The sequence below is a fragment of the Canis aureus genome, chromosome 31 (assembly GCF_053574225.1).
Source record: "Canis aureus isolate CA01 chromosome 31, VMU_Caureus_v.1.0, whole genome shotgun sequence".
NCBI classification, from domain to species: domain Eukaryota; kingdom Metazoa; phylum Chordata; class Mammalia; order Carnivora; family Canidae; genus Canis; species Canis aureus.
The window spans coordinates 19,926,128-19,941,298 of NC_135641.1; the positions used below are offsets into that span (position 1 = coordinate 19,926,128).

Genomic DNA, 15,171 nt, shown 5'->3' on the forward strand with positions numbered 1-15,171 from the left:
CCTGACAAAAGTAAAGGACACAAATCGGCTCTTTCTTTCTTCTTTTCAAACTATCACATGGATGGATGTTGTGTGTTGGTGTGAGTTTGGTCTATTGTTCTTGAGTTCATTGCTTTTTACAATCTGAGAAGAACCCAAATCATTTGGTTTCCACTGCCTCTTTAGAAAGTATCCCACTTTTAATATCTTACTCTATTGCTTTGAGCAGTGGATATTAGGCAAGGTGGATATTAAACAAAACAAAATAGTATTTTAAGTGAACCTCTAATTCTATCTTTTGGGGACTCTTTTAAGGACACATGCACAATTTCTAGAACCCTCACAACAATTTCTACAATAAATGGTGTTTGAAGCAAGAATCTCTTACCTAGGGCAGACAGAAAGAGAATCAGCCCAGCAGTGTAATCATTGCTCTGCTGTTTGAAGGAATATTGAGCTTAGATGCCTCCAGAAAGCCCACCAGGCCCAGAGGCACTGGACAATAAAAGGAGAAAAATAATAGACGCCAATGCTTTATTAAGTATATTTTTTTCTCACTTAGGTGCCCATTCCCTGGCCAGACAATTAGTTAAGGTTCTTTCCAGAGAAAGTGTTACCCACCAAGAAAAACTCTTTTAACCTTTCAAAATAACAAATATCTTTAATGACTTTTATCCCCTTTCCATTGACATCACAGATACAATGTGGCCTGTCTTGAAGTCAAGCCCAAATTGAAATCACTGCTGGCAGGGACAGGAAAAATAGAACATTTGACAATAAGAGTGACAGATGAAGCTTTGGGGACCTTGAAAGGGAGAATACTCAAGCTATGACCTGGGATAGAAATACTGCACCTTAGTAAAATACCTGCCCAATCTGGAAGTTAATAGGCAGGTACATTTGCACATGATAACGGGCTAAATCCAATGCTTGATAGAAGTTGGTATTATTTTCCATGTACATGTTTAAAAGGAAAGCTGGACATGCTTTCTAGCAAGAACCTTTTGATTATAGACCAACTGTTCATCACCACACTCCCAGGGGAAAACATTTTTATTTGGTTGTGTCAAAGGATAACATTTACTAGAAATACTTTTGAAGACAAGACTTCCTAAATTTGCTTAATCCATCTATGCATGGTTATTAAGCATTTAATCATGGAAAAAAATATGTTTCTATATTAAAATGTGCTGTCATTATATATATTTCTTCCAAAGATAAAGGCAAATTCTTCTAATATCCCTTGATTTATCTGTAGGAAAGGAAAATTTTTGTATCTCATGACTTAGGAAATCTGTTAGTTGCACCTCAACTTTCGTTTTATTCTATTTTTTATTGTATTCATTTCTAAAGGATTACTTGAACTAGAGGGAATAAAATCAGGAGGATCTACTAATTTCTAGTGATTTCTTTTATCGATTCCTAATTACTTATGCTTTCTTTTCTCTTCAACTTATATTCCTTTAAAGCACAATTTGCTTAAGGCTTACTCACTGTTGGTTGGTTTGGTAATTAGTAGTAAAGTTGTTCTGGTATCACTCATTGCAGTGAGAAATTTCCTCAATGATGGTCATTGTAGGTCTTTTATGTCATGTGTATTTTACTTGTAGAGCTGTTAGAGAAGAATTTAATTCTAATAATTAGCTATTTCAGATAAATTTACCAAGGAATCCTCAGCTTAGACTTTAGAAGCACTGCCTTCTATTTAAACAATATGAAACCTTTTAGGACATATGAATAATTAAGTTTGCATCATTGTGAAATGAACACATAAGCCTACATTTCCATTGAAATTTGTAAGTCCATGGTTGAGAAGCAAATATATGTTTCTCTCTGTGGACAATAATGGCAGAAAGTTACAATGTTTATTTTGCCTTTAAATTTAAATCAAATAAGGATGGTTCAGGTTGACACAGGGAAAATCTGGTTACTTCCCTGGGTCCATCAGCACTTTTAGTCACTTTTCAAATGTTTGGGGGGCATTGCAAAGCCTGAAACATATTTTACCATTCCTCTCTTTTTTTCCCTTATTTTATAAACCAAAATAATTTTAAAGGAAAACTTAATCCATATGTTTCTGATTAATCTTTACTAAACTCATCAAAATGGTGTTTTGTAATAGTGATTTGGTGTCCAAGAAGTCTTTGGAATCGCTATGTAATAGGCCTTCTTAATGCCATTTCTCTTTGAAGCAGGAAGTTATGTTTTGCCAACAGTAAAGAAATTCAAACACCCAAAGGGTTGAGATCAGTTTAAAACTTCAAGCCTGAGGGCTCTGTGGGGTTCTACACTTGGCAATAGGCTACTTTCCTTCTGACTTTGAAATACCTTATTTTCCTCCCACAAGAAATGCTCTATTTATTGTTTTGCTAACATATGTGATTTAAATATCTTCAGATCTTTGATACATAAAAGTGTGGAAACTACAGAGCAGAACCTAATGTTTCATTTACTCTAAAGCAATTTCATTTGATTGTCCATTTGGATCTTTCTTTAATTCCCCCATTTCCTGACCTTTCCACATACCTTTGTAATTTGGGTTTACCCAAAGATTTGCCAGGAAAGGGAACAATGAAGATCTTACAAGTTGGAAATAAGTTCTTAGCAACAATTCCCACCCCCCCCCAAGTTGCCCAATAAAGACATATTCTTGATATACTAAACTAACATCTCATGCTATATCTTGTACTCTTATATAGGTTGACAACCAAAACTTCAGTGCAGATTTCCAAGATGTGCTCTATGTCACAAGATGAACCATAATTCACAGTTGCAGATGTTAGCTAGCTTTTCAATGTAGTTCATTTCTATTTATATGTTTAAAGGAAGACCTGTATAATTTCACTATATTCTTTACACAATGGGTGAGAAAGAGGAGAGAGAGTGAGAAAGAAAACAAAATAGTAGGTACAGGAGTTAAGCATCCAGACCACTATGGTCCTTTGTCCTTACTGCCTCCTGGCCATGAAGTGGGAGTGCCCTCTAGTGAAACTTTAAAATCATTGGAAGATATTGGGGATACTGCGGTTAAGATTTCCTCCTAAACTCTTGTTTTGGAAATCTGTGGACATTAACAATTTGCATAAGTTTTGAATGGGATTTAGAGAAAAACTCAAAATATTATCAAGTAAAACTATTTCTTTAGGAAACAAGAAGGAATGAATATGTTACTGTCAATACCAGAAGGTCTATTATCTATATATCTCTTTTTGACATCTATGTATCTATGTATTTATCTGTAGAGAAATCCCAAGGGCACAAAAGTAACAGATAACTAAAAGCTATAGTTGTCTAAATTAAAACATATAAAACATAATTACGTGCCTCTCAAGAAGATGGATAATAAATATAGCACTTTGAAATGTAAAGTGAAGCAGCAGTAACAACATACACAAACAAACAAGAACTGAAAACTACATTTTGTCATCTATTCTATTCCAAAGCTCTTTGTGGAAAGTAGCGTATGCTTCCTGTGATGAAATCTGATGTGTTCTGGAAAAAGTACAAGATTGGGAGTCCGTGTTCCTGTCCTGGACTTCATTTTCCAGCTGTGTGAACTTGGGCAAAGCACTTAACCTCTCTGAGCCTCAGGCTCTTTATCTGCAAAATGGGCTTAAGAACACTTGCTCTGTCACCTGGTAGTGTAGTATTGGATGAGATTAAGTGTGGGAAGGAGCTTCGAAGGTAAAGAACTATATTGCGATTATATTACTTTTCTAACTTTTCTCTTCTTCCTTCCTACTTCCAAAGTCACCTTTTAGGATGAAGAAGGAAAGAAAGGAGACCCTCCTAAAATCCCATGGAATCCGGAGTCATTGACAAAGTGGGTTTTCTTCCCAAAAAAGAAAGGTCACAGAGAAAGAAATAGGTAGCACTGAGGAAGGATCAGAGTCAGACTTTGTAACAGTGGACGCACTGGCTGTCCTGGGTTAGGCTGAGCTTGTGTAGGCAGCCGGTGTTGGAGCAGGCTGGGCAGTAGCTGTGGAGTATCATGAAATGGGTCTTCCTGTGTTTGCATCAGCAAGTGTCAGTAAGTCTACTCTCCACCTTGCACAGTGAGGATCCCAACAGCAGACGCTCTGTGCTTCTGTGTTTTTAATCCCCATGTTGATTACCATCCACACAACACAGTTCCCAGCTTTTGTTGTCTCTTTAAAATTGAAAATATTTTAGCTTTATTTATGCCAACAGTAATAAACTCTTCATTGGAGCAAACAATCTGGTTCTTCCCTTTAGTTGTAGCTGGTTTAATTTTAGGTTCATGCTTTTAAAATTCTTTGCTCTTCTCTACATAAGGCTTGTTTTTAGTGGAACATGGTTTCTCACTAGTTACATTTGCTTTAAGGAAGGCTATATTTTTTTCTAAGTCAACTTTGTCTAGGCACTTTCAATCCATTTATTTCAAATTCCAGATCTCTCGGTGCTTCCTTTCCTTCTTACCAGCACAGGTATCTTCTATGTACTTACGGATTGAATTTTCACCATTTGTCTTCTGGATATATGTCCTCTTTCTTTTGTCCAGAGTGAGAAACTGTTTCTAGTTTCTTTACTCAGAGGTACTTCACGTTGTCAGATATGCACGATCAATCTTGTACTTAAACCTTTGTGAGGAAACACAACAGATGGATAATGGGAACATGGTTGCCATTTGGGCTCCGGTTGATTCACGAGCTGCCTCCACAGCCATGACTCTGCTAGTAAAGGAGGAAAACCATAAAGTTAATCTGTAAGGCTATCCGACGGGCTCCATGCCTGCTGTTTATGTCTTCCCTCCCCATTGGGCCTAAGCAGTTGGCATGGGGATGGAAGGGTGTTACTTCACCCTTAGAATAAAATTAAACGAGACTCTCAGTGGGTCTTCAACTGCTCAGGGATTTATCCAAATTAAGTGACCAGTTCCAGCTGAATAACTGAAGCTTCCATGTCACAAAACAACTCTTGGCTAAACCTAGAGTTCACTTTGTCTAGTCTACATGCTCATGTATTAATAGAATACCACAACTCCTCATTGAAACTTTGGGTTCCTTCTGTTTTAGAACCTTTTCTGACCTTTGCTGAACACCACAAAGAAACCAAACGCTAACCTCTGTTTGTCTCAAATTTTCCTCTATTAATGCTTGGTCCAAGTCTACATTTCCAGCCAGTCTTTCATTTAAAAACACAATCTCATTCAAAACCTGCCTTGTAACTTTATCACTGGGGTAACTGTTACCTATGATGCAGGGCTGACCTGGGTCCTTGTAGCACTTGACATCATCTTTTGGACGGGTTACAGAGCCTTTTGAGGGAGTTGTTAGAAGCAGGCTCACCCTGCAATGCAGAACCGGTCACAGAAGAAAATTAGTGCATTTATCTGTCAGCATTAGACTAGATTTTCAATCCAGTTCACTAGTCACAGGGTCTGGTTTTCTCTTCCTCTGGGAGATGAAACTGATATGCTGGTAGGTAGTAAAGGTGTCAGTTATAAATTGGACCGTTGGAGCACGCACACACGAAAAATAGACGAGAAGACTTTAAGGCCATAAATTTAGTTCAAGGCAAAGAATTTCCCTAAAAATAGTCCAGCTTGTTAGAACACTATAGGAAGAATGTGTGTCAGGTAGCCGTTGGCGTTATTAGAACCAGTTCACATATTCTTTTATAGGAAACAGTGTTGGCAATTCTCTCTCCAATGTGTTATTCGTTTTAACTGCTTAAGGGAAAAAGGATCTTGCTGCCTCTAGTAGTAAATAAATAAACAAATAACCTGATTGGTTCCCTCTCCACTGTCTCACACATGTGTGAAGTTGCAACAAACCTGAGTTGCAAACAGAAGGGGCAGGTTTGGCAGATCCCATCAAGCTTTTTCTTATGTTCCACTTATTGTTTATCTACCACTTAACTAAATGGGGCTCCAATCTTGACTCAAAAGAAGCATGTGGCCTTCTCAATTCAGTGAGTGATCCTGTTCTAACCCGGCTGTTTCTTAACCTCAACTCTAATAAAATATTCCTAGTGGAAATCCTAATGACCAACCTAATGATAATGACTCTTTACTGAAACATAACACAAACTGGAAGCTAAAGTAAAAATATGCTTCGTGTCCCAAAGCTCCCATCTATACTGGTACTTTCTACCAATAAGGCCCATGTGTCCACTCTGTTCTGTAACTCTGGAGTATCTACTGACCCTGAAGCACTGCGCTGAACTGTGAGAGTCTACAGATCCAATCCCTGACTCAGCTTACAATTTAGTTTGAGAGATGTTATCCAACAACCTTCTATAAAATAAACCAAAGCCAAATAATTAGATGGGAACTAGCATCAGTACCATAATATGCCATATGAGTAGTATTTTAATTCACTTACTATCTAAACCTTTATATATGTCATCTACTATGTGCCATATACAGTGCCAGACATTGGAAACTTTTTAAAATCCTGCCTTTAAGAAACTATATTCCCTCTAGGGTAGCAGAATATAGTCCATCTTTATATCCAACCTCTGCTCTTATCACGTAATAGGGTCTTCTCAGAGAATGACCTCATTTTATTCAACTTTGTATCTTTCTGTCCCTAAAAGTGCACCTGGAACAGAGCAGGTGCTCAATATGTGTATTTTATGGGGAAGAATGAATGTTAAAATGTGATTAAATGTGTGATACCTTTTCAAAAAAGGGCTTCATTTTTCATAGGTGATGGGGAAAGAGTGCTAAAACTTGAGATGTGGAAAATGACTCCTAAGTTTTTAACTGGCCACATGTAAAGAGGGATCCCATAAATAGAGAGAACACAGAGAACTGTGCTGGGGAAAGCGAAAGCTGCTGGTGCTAAGCTGGATTTGATACAAGTTGCATTGGAGGCACCCGTTGCAGGACATGCAATTGGAAATGAACTAGTGGGCAAGTAAAAGAATTGGTTAGTAGCTCAAAAGAGAACTTAGAGCTAATTGATCAGAATCTTGAGAACATGTGGATTATGAAGAGTATTATAAGGAATGAATTTAATATGAATTTATTGAGCGCCTACTATATTTGAAGTACTATGAGGATTACACATTGAATTAAGGATATTCTCCTTAGACTTAAAATATTTAAAATCTTGTAGAAGGCCTGGATCTATAAACACTTAAGTATGTTGGAGATGAGTATGTAATGACAGGTTGGCGAATAAAAAACCAACATGAAGCAGTGGCATAGCAAAGCAGCTCTGGACTGACTATCTGGGCTTGAATCTTGGATCTGTCACTTATGGTCTATGTGGCCTTGGATAAATTGTTTAATTTCTCTAGATTATCTGTTAAATACAGAATAATAATATGTCTTCTTAGGATTCCTATGAGGATTAAATAAAATAATGTAACATATAAAAAGGAGTTACTTAGTAGAGATTAAGTGCTCAACTATTAGTTATGAGGGAAGAAACATTATGAAGTAGAGAATAAGTTTTTCGATCTTTCAGTTTTACATCTACTTGGCTAAGATTAAGACTTGCTGTCCATATTATTCAGAGAGAAAAGGGATAGTGATGTCATAACTGAAGAAATAAGGAATACCAAGACAGGTCAGAGAAATTTATGCTACAGTCTAATTTCTCTAAATTGGTTCTGATTTCTGATTAAATTTAGTAACTAAAACATTCAATGCAATTCAAAAATTGGTATAAAAGCACTGATTCCCAAACCATTGGCAATTGGATAAAAGGAGAAGAAAAACATAAGGCCCCCCTATAACTGCAGTACTATTCCCACTTTGTGTTTTGTATCACTCTCTGCTGGAATTATTGTCTATCTCTTCTGAACCTCATCCCCCTATTATGTATAAACTCAGTATTTATTAAAGCAAACCAAACAACAAGAGGGGAGTCAATAGCAAAATTTCCTTGGGAACTATTTTCCCTGCTTGGTTGTGGGCAGGCAGGGGAGAATTGAAAGGTCTTCAGCACAGAAGACAATGATGGGAATGTTTGTAGGTGCGTGTGCATGTGGAAAATGATGAGCTTGGCCAAAGCATCTTCATTTCAGTGGGTGTATACATATTTGTTCACAAGTACATTCTCTCTTGTTACAGAGAGCTTTTAAAACAGTATCAAGATCTAATAGAAGACCATCTAGTTCTGATGGTTCTTTCTGCGAAATCTAGTTCCACGCCAAATGATGCTTCAACAATCCCATCTCTCTCTAGGAGCTACCAAGGCCCCAGTAGCCATCTCCTTGTGGTGTATGAGCTGGTATGCAGGCTAATGGAACTCCTCTGCCCAGTAAACACATCAGTCAGCTAGGCCAAACTGATTTCAAGTGTACATATAGTTAAGATATGGCATCCAAAGAGAAGGCATGAAATACAGACATTAATTTTAGGAGAGGGAATATTGCTTCTTAGGAGTGAATCAAAACTCTTTCTAGGGCAGATTAAAAAAAAATCATGGAATTCTGGAACATTGAGGAATCCTCAAACTCAAGATTATAGGGACTTTTGGGGACGCAGTTTGTCTTTCACTTATTTCCATTAAAGTTTTCATTTGAATGGCCTTCTGAACCAGAAGGTAAAGAGTTAAATGAGGTGAACAATTCATGCAAGAAAAATTCTTTCTGGTTTTCTTCTCCAGGAATCAGTTGTGGCACCCTCCCTCCCCCCATATATAACTGATTAATGGAAGCCAAATAAATAGTTTGTTGGTAAATTAATCTATAAACTGAACATTCTCCAACAAAATAAAGTGTGATCTTCTATATCTAATTTCATTAGGTAATAATCCCATTAAAAATAAAATTTGATTAATTTTTAGTGTAAATTTTTAAAATCTCCATTCCTCCTTCAAGAATGAGTATTAGTGGTATTCTTACTTTTCGTTCGCCCAGCAATTCAGAGTTTAGATTGTGTGGCTAGACTGCCATGGAGGCTCACCAGGTGACATAATGGTCAAGGTCCCTTGTTTAATGTAGTCGCTTCTTTACTGAAATCTTTCAGGGTATTTTAGAAATGTTCCTACTGCCTATATAGCTCCAGTTAATTGTGTACCTATCCTATCATCTCCCTTGATTCGCCCAAGTTCATTTACCTACCATCTAGTATGTGTCAACTCTATGACAAGTGCTTGAGGTACAAGGCAAGGTAAGAGTTCAGACCAGTCCTCAAGAGGCTGAAAAAATAAGTAGTCTTCACACCATTTGCTGCTTTTCCTTCCAGTTAAGAAAGTCATTTGACTCAAACTTGGCATATAAAGGGATCCAGAGGCTCTCAATTATATAATGTAACTAGCTTATTGTTGACCCATTTTCTTAATGTTATTTTGTTTGTATATGTATCTACTTTTATGGAATTGCGTTAGATTATTAACTTGCAGAGACAAAGATGAATTGTAGGAGATTTTCAAGGTCTATTTGGACAGTTTTTTAGTGTGCCCCTACAGGCAATTTGTTTCTTAATAAATAATTCATGATGATGATAAAAATGCAGATGAGATGCTACTTCTTGGGAAGGCGTTGGTACAATATTCTTGCTTATATCTTTCTGGTAGAATTTGAGATCATTTAAGAGTGAAATTACCCTTAAGGGAACAAGTGGCTACTGCATAATGAGAATTGTGTTTTTCCAAATCATTTCCAATTAAACATCCACAGGTCCAAGATCATTGGCTTTACAAGGGTATCAGAATGATGCTGTTTGGCTTCTTCTGATAGTGAATTACATCATCTTTCCCAGATTTTTTTTTATCCATTTCCTTTGCTCAGAAAATCTTATTTTTTTTTCCATTTTGCATTTTCCCTGTAATTATAAAATACACTGCATTTAGAGAAAGAAAAATTAAGTGTCAGCTACATCACATACTAGCTATGTGCATTTAGGAAGCTATTTGCTGTCTTGTGACTCAGTTTCCTAACCTGTGAAATGAGGACTGTATATCATTTTTGTCCATCACCCATGGTTGCTTAGAGTAAACCATGGAATGTTATATACATACACAATGCTCTCTTGTCTTTCTCCTTTTTCTTCTCCTTCTATTTTTCTTCTCCATCGTTTTCCCTCCTCCTCCTCCTAACTCTTCAGGCTAACCTTTACAGACTTTTTTTAAAGAACACCTTATGTAAGGATGAAGACTAAGAATGAAAAGTAGCATACTCAAAAGCCCCTTTGTTTCTGCTTATACATGTAAAATACCCACAGCGTTATTTGGAGTTGCAGAAGAAATGATAATTAATAATAATGATCACTTTTTGGGCTCTTATTATGAGGGAAACAAAGTACTAAGTTCTTTGCATGGATTATCTCATTGAACTGCACCCACTTCATGGCACTATTATTCCCGATCTTTGACACAGGTGAAAAACGTGACTTGGAGATGTTGAATAATTTGTTCATGAGCACACGGTGGATGTCAGCCCCAGCAGTTTGACTCCAGAGTCCGTAGCCTTATTCACATTTTCACATGAGGAGGCTATAAGGTAGAGTTCTATACTGAATTTGAAGTCAAGTCTCCCAAGTCTTGGTTAAAGGTACAGCATTGACTCCCAGGGAAGAGTTGGTGTTTAAGTCTCATTAACTGTCAGTATATAAGAGCACGTGGAAGAGGCATAGAGACAAAGGGTGCTCAAATCAGCATGAACACCAGAAAGGCCACATGGGCCAAGGATAGAAACAACTTGTCAGCTGAGTCCTGGGGTCAGCCCTGCCAACCATGTTCCAACATCATGAAGAGAAAAATCCAATAATCAGCATGTCGTGGTACCTAAGTGATCAACAGCAAATCAAGCCATTCTGAAATAAAACATTAAAGAAGTTATATATTTTAGAGAAGCATGCATAACAGCTCAAGACCTTCAGAATAATCTTTGCTACCCTCAGAAGTCCATATTTGTCACACAGTATGAGAAAGGTAATCACTCTTTTGAGCCATATGTTGGAATGAGATCATTTATTTCTCTTCACTGGGCTCTCTCCATTCATGGGCACCTGACCAGGCTGTGTCTTCTTAGGATTAGGCTCCACTGTGTCCTGAATCCCCAGGTGTGTATCTTTAGGGTCTCCCCAGTCGTATTGGGGATTTGCTTTCTTTTTCTCACCCCTGTACTGAGCACAACAAAATTCACCTTTGAATATGAGCATATTTCTGTTTGAGAGCAACATCCAGGGGATCTTTGGCTTTCCTAGAACCTATATAGCTTCAAATAAAACCACAGTGAAACCCAGCCAGGTATGCCCTTTCCTTCAGCAATAAAGATGCCTCTGAATCTCATCATTTCTACATGGGATTACGACTCAGTGCTGAGTGCAGGTCAGCACTAACGAGCCCACAAACATCCTCAGAGGGGACCAGAGGAAGACACAGGTGAAACAAATCAAACAGAACAATCAGGGGTGAATTTTCAGTGTGGCCTGGCATGGAGATTTCCTGGAGGGATTTCCATTAACGTGAATGGGAGTTGTACCACTAAATCCCTACACACTGTGCAGAAAATGTGCCTCTAAGTGCTCAGCAGCATTATGCCTGATGGAACAAAAACACAAACTACCCAAACCAGGGGAAGTGTTCCTGGGGCCAAGGTGCCAAGATTTACGGCAGAAGGTGTCTCAAGTCCTAACTGTCCTGGGTGAGACAAAATGGACCCCTGCTCAGTTTGCACAGTGTATTGGAACTAGGAGGGCTCTCCACAACCTGCCTGGTGATGCTTCTTGCTCTCTTTGACACAGACTTTGATTGTGAGTTGATCTGGTGTTCCACACAAATGGCCTGTGTTTGCTAAGATGATTTCCCTCCTGCTCTGATTATCTGAAATTTCAGTAAACCTTAGCATTGCATCAGGCCCACTGGAACCAGAAACTTAGAGGATGATAGTGCATGATTCAGTTTGATGTGGTTTTATGGCCTCTGCAAAGTAAATGTTGCAAAGGACTCTTATGCTGGGATCAAAGAAAATAGTCAAGAAATCACTTAGCCTGCCTGCTTTCACAGAGCAATTTCCTTTCCATATTATCTATAGGGTGGCTGGAAAATACAAGCCTGATCACATTGCTTTCCTCCTCAAAAGTCTTCAATGGTTCCCTTCTTCCTCTAAAATAAGATTTAAGGCTCTCCAGAAATTATTTTCCTCTCTCATCTGCCACTACATCTCCCATATATTCTATCCTCTACTGTATTTTTTTTTTATTTGCTGTTCCTCTAAACGAAGTGACCTCCAATTGACCTTATTTATACAGCCAGAATAGCTCCTTTCCAGTGATTCTGGTCCTCTGTCTACTTATCCTTCAAGGTCAAAGTTATATATGTCATCTTCTCTATTAAACATTTTTCATACTTACTTGACCAGTTACTCTGCCAAGCTGTCTCTGAACCCACACTGTATTCATTGAATTCTACTCTTAAACACCTTAATTTATGTTATATGCTATTCTTTATTTTTCTGTTTCTTCGACTACAATGTAAGTGCCACCAGAGAGCTTTCCAGATCTTTCTATTTCCCACAATACCTTGTTCTTAGTAAATATTATTAAATGAATAAAAAGATAAGGTCCCGCCCTCCTTCTTGCTTCAACATCACATCTTTCATTTTCTCTAGGCCATTTGGATGAAGCTCACAAGTAAAATGAGGTTGTTATCAACACTTTCTTGATTGTTCTTTCATACAAACATTTATGGAATAACTCATATGGGTCAGGACATTGTAGTGGTGGCTCACGAGTGAGTGGGACATAGTTCTTGCCCTGGAGCAGCTCATAGTCTAGATGGCAATGGAATGATGGCCAGGTGTTAAGGAGATCACTCTGTGTGATAAAGCTTGTTGCAATCACATCCATCTGTATGCGAAGGCTTGTTGAAGGGAAGGGGCTGCCTAGGAGGGCCTCTCCTGAATGGGCAGATGCCTACGAAGCTGAATTGCAGCAACGTGCTCACCCAGAGGTAAACCTGGGAGGCACCAGCCATGATTGATTATGAATGAGGCAAAGTATATCTTTGACATTAGCCACTTCCCCTCTTCTCCTCCACCCAATTCCCTACAACCCTCTGCCTGCCTCTCTCCCCACCTGCTCTCTCAATCTCACTCCAGCTGACAAGATGACTGGTCTGTTCATCTTTGATAAACTTCTCAAGGACAAGTGTGGCTGGCTTAAGGTCCCCTGGAAGAGGTTAAAAGAGGAAGCATGGCCCCATCGAAGAGTACAAGCTTTGGAACCTGACATCCCTCAATTTTGGGCTTAAGTATTTCTTGTATCTTGTTGACCTAGAACAAATTATTTAAATTCTCTGAGCTTCATTTTCTTCCCCAATGGCCCTCGGTTGCTTCTTTTGTAAAATTAAGATATTAATACTTACCTGGCAGGGCTCTTTCAAGGATCAGAAATATTGTATAAAAAGCACTTAGAGAACACGTAGTAGACACTGAAAACATGGTGGTTATTAATAGAATCTCTAAAGGGGGTTCTTGTAGGGATACAATAACTTATTCAAACACTTGTCTTACTAGTGGTAGAAATTGAAGGCATGCTAACAGCAAATAGTGGAAATATTGGAGGGCTGAGAGCCATGAGCTTTCAGAGTGTCCCACAAGCACCTGTGGGGTGTCCATCCATCCAGCCCACAGGTCATGGGATAAATGAGGCGTTGCGAGTTCCTAGCTCTGCCCATTAGCATGGGAATCTGGGTAAATTGCTACTCTTCTTGCCTTAATTTCCTCCTGCTTAATATGTATCCTGAGATCGCCTCCCCTGACAGGGTGATTTTGACTACTGTACAGTTGTGCTTGTAACTCCTCGGTTTTAGGGGAGCTGAAAAACCAGAAGTAATATTGTTCATTTCAAGGCTCCTGTATCTGCTGTGAGTCTCAAAGAAGGGAAGTTCTTTCCCCCACATTCCTTGTAATATTTAGTTTCTTTGAGTTGCTTCATCAGAAGAAATACTGAGTTCTCCATTTCCCTGGCTCACTTTCCCACTGACGAGGGTGATGTTAACATTGAATCCTGAATCACGGCTAGATCAATATTATAGCGGCTGTTAGAGGAGGGCACTAGCCCTAGAACACAAACACACTTTCTTTTCCAAGAAAGACTGGAGTTCCCCTAGTGTTAACTTCCCCTTGTTCCCCTCGGTGCCTCCCCCACTCCCTCCCCTCCTGCCACCAGCACGACCCAGATCACATTAGAGTCCCAGAGCACAGGGAACAGTTCTCGTCTATCCGTCACCAAGGAGGCAGACGGGACGGGGGGAACAACAAGTCATTTGTACCTGATGAGGAGGACACTCCTGGGAAACAAACAGATGAGCCACCCCATGAATCTGAGCCATTCTCTGCGGTAAACAGAACTGCATGAGAAACCACCAGTTATCTCCAGCATCGCCCTCACCTCTCTCACTGCCCTGCTGGCAGCCGGGTGGGGGACGTGAAACCGTAGCTTGGACCAATATCTGATTCTGAGAAAGTTAACCCTCGCAAAGGGGATTTGCTTTTCCCTCGGTCTCCTGGAGTTGAATAAGCATCCCTTTCTATGACCTTTCTGTCAATTATATTTTTATTCGAGAAGTGTATTTCTACAGCAAAGTGTCAAAACTAACTTGCAGAGCTTGACCTCGTGTTTGGGCAGGGAGTGCCAGCTTTTAAATAACCGAATTAGTGCATAGTGAAATGGAAGTAGAATATATACTTCAAAACCCGTTTAGGACACTTCTCTTAAAACAAGACACCACAGCCACTTTCATGAAGTCTTGCAAGGCAGTTGGAATATTGACTGGGTACTCCAAAAGCCTTCTGGGACACCCAGCGGGCAACAGAATATGTTACCACAAACCACTGTAGTTTGTTGTGAATACTATTATTATCTCCTAATTCCACAGATTGCAATGGTGAATATTAAGTAATTCTGACGATAGCTGAAGAATTGGGTTTGCGGGTCAGGCAGCCTGCCCCAGTGGTTAGAAAATACACACTGGGTGTTGTTTTATAGAAAAAGTTTTATCTGTGACATCAGCAAAACAAAAAGCCAGAAGGTAAGTAAAATGGTAAGGGATGATTCACAGACAGACTTTTAAAAAAAAGAACAGCTTGGCATATCAAAGTAGTCTAAAATCCAATTTCTACAGTTTTAAAATTTACATTCTTTCAAAAAAAACATGAAACCCTGGGCAACTGGGTGGCTCAGTCAGTTAAGTGCCTGCCTTTGGCTTGGGTCATGATCCCAGGGTCCTGGATAGAGTCTCACATCGGGCTCCTTGCTCTGCAGGG

The 15,171-nt window shown here is 39.0% G+C and overlaps 1 long non-coding RNA gene across 1 annotated transcript in view; it reads right to left on the reverse strand.

Annotated features, from left to right (window-relative positions):
• Positions 1–553: 553 nt before the first annotated feature.
• The window catches only part of LOC144302459 (uncharacterized), a 64,170-nt gene continuing 49,552 nt past the window's right edge, over positions 554–15,171 (reverse strand). The window contains exons 2-3 of the long non-coding RNA XR_013369358.1: positions 5,210–5,289; positions 554–4,670 (exon numbers count right to left, since the gene is read on the reverse strand). This is a non-coding gene — a long non-coding RNA (uncharacterized LOC144302459). The remainder of the gene's footprint in view (positions 4,671–5,209; positions 5,290–15,171) is intronic.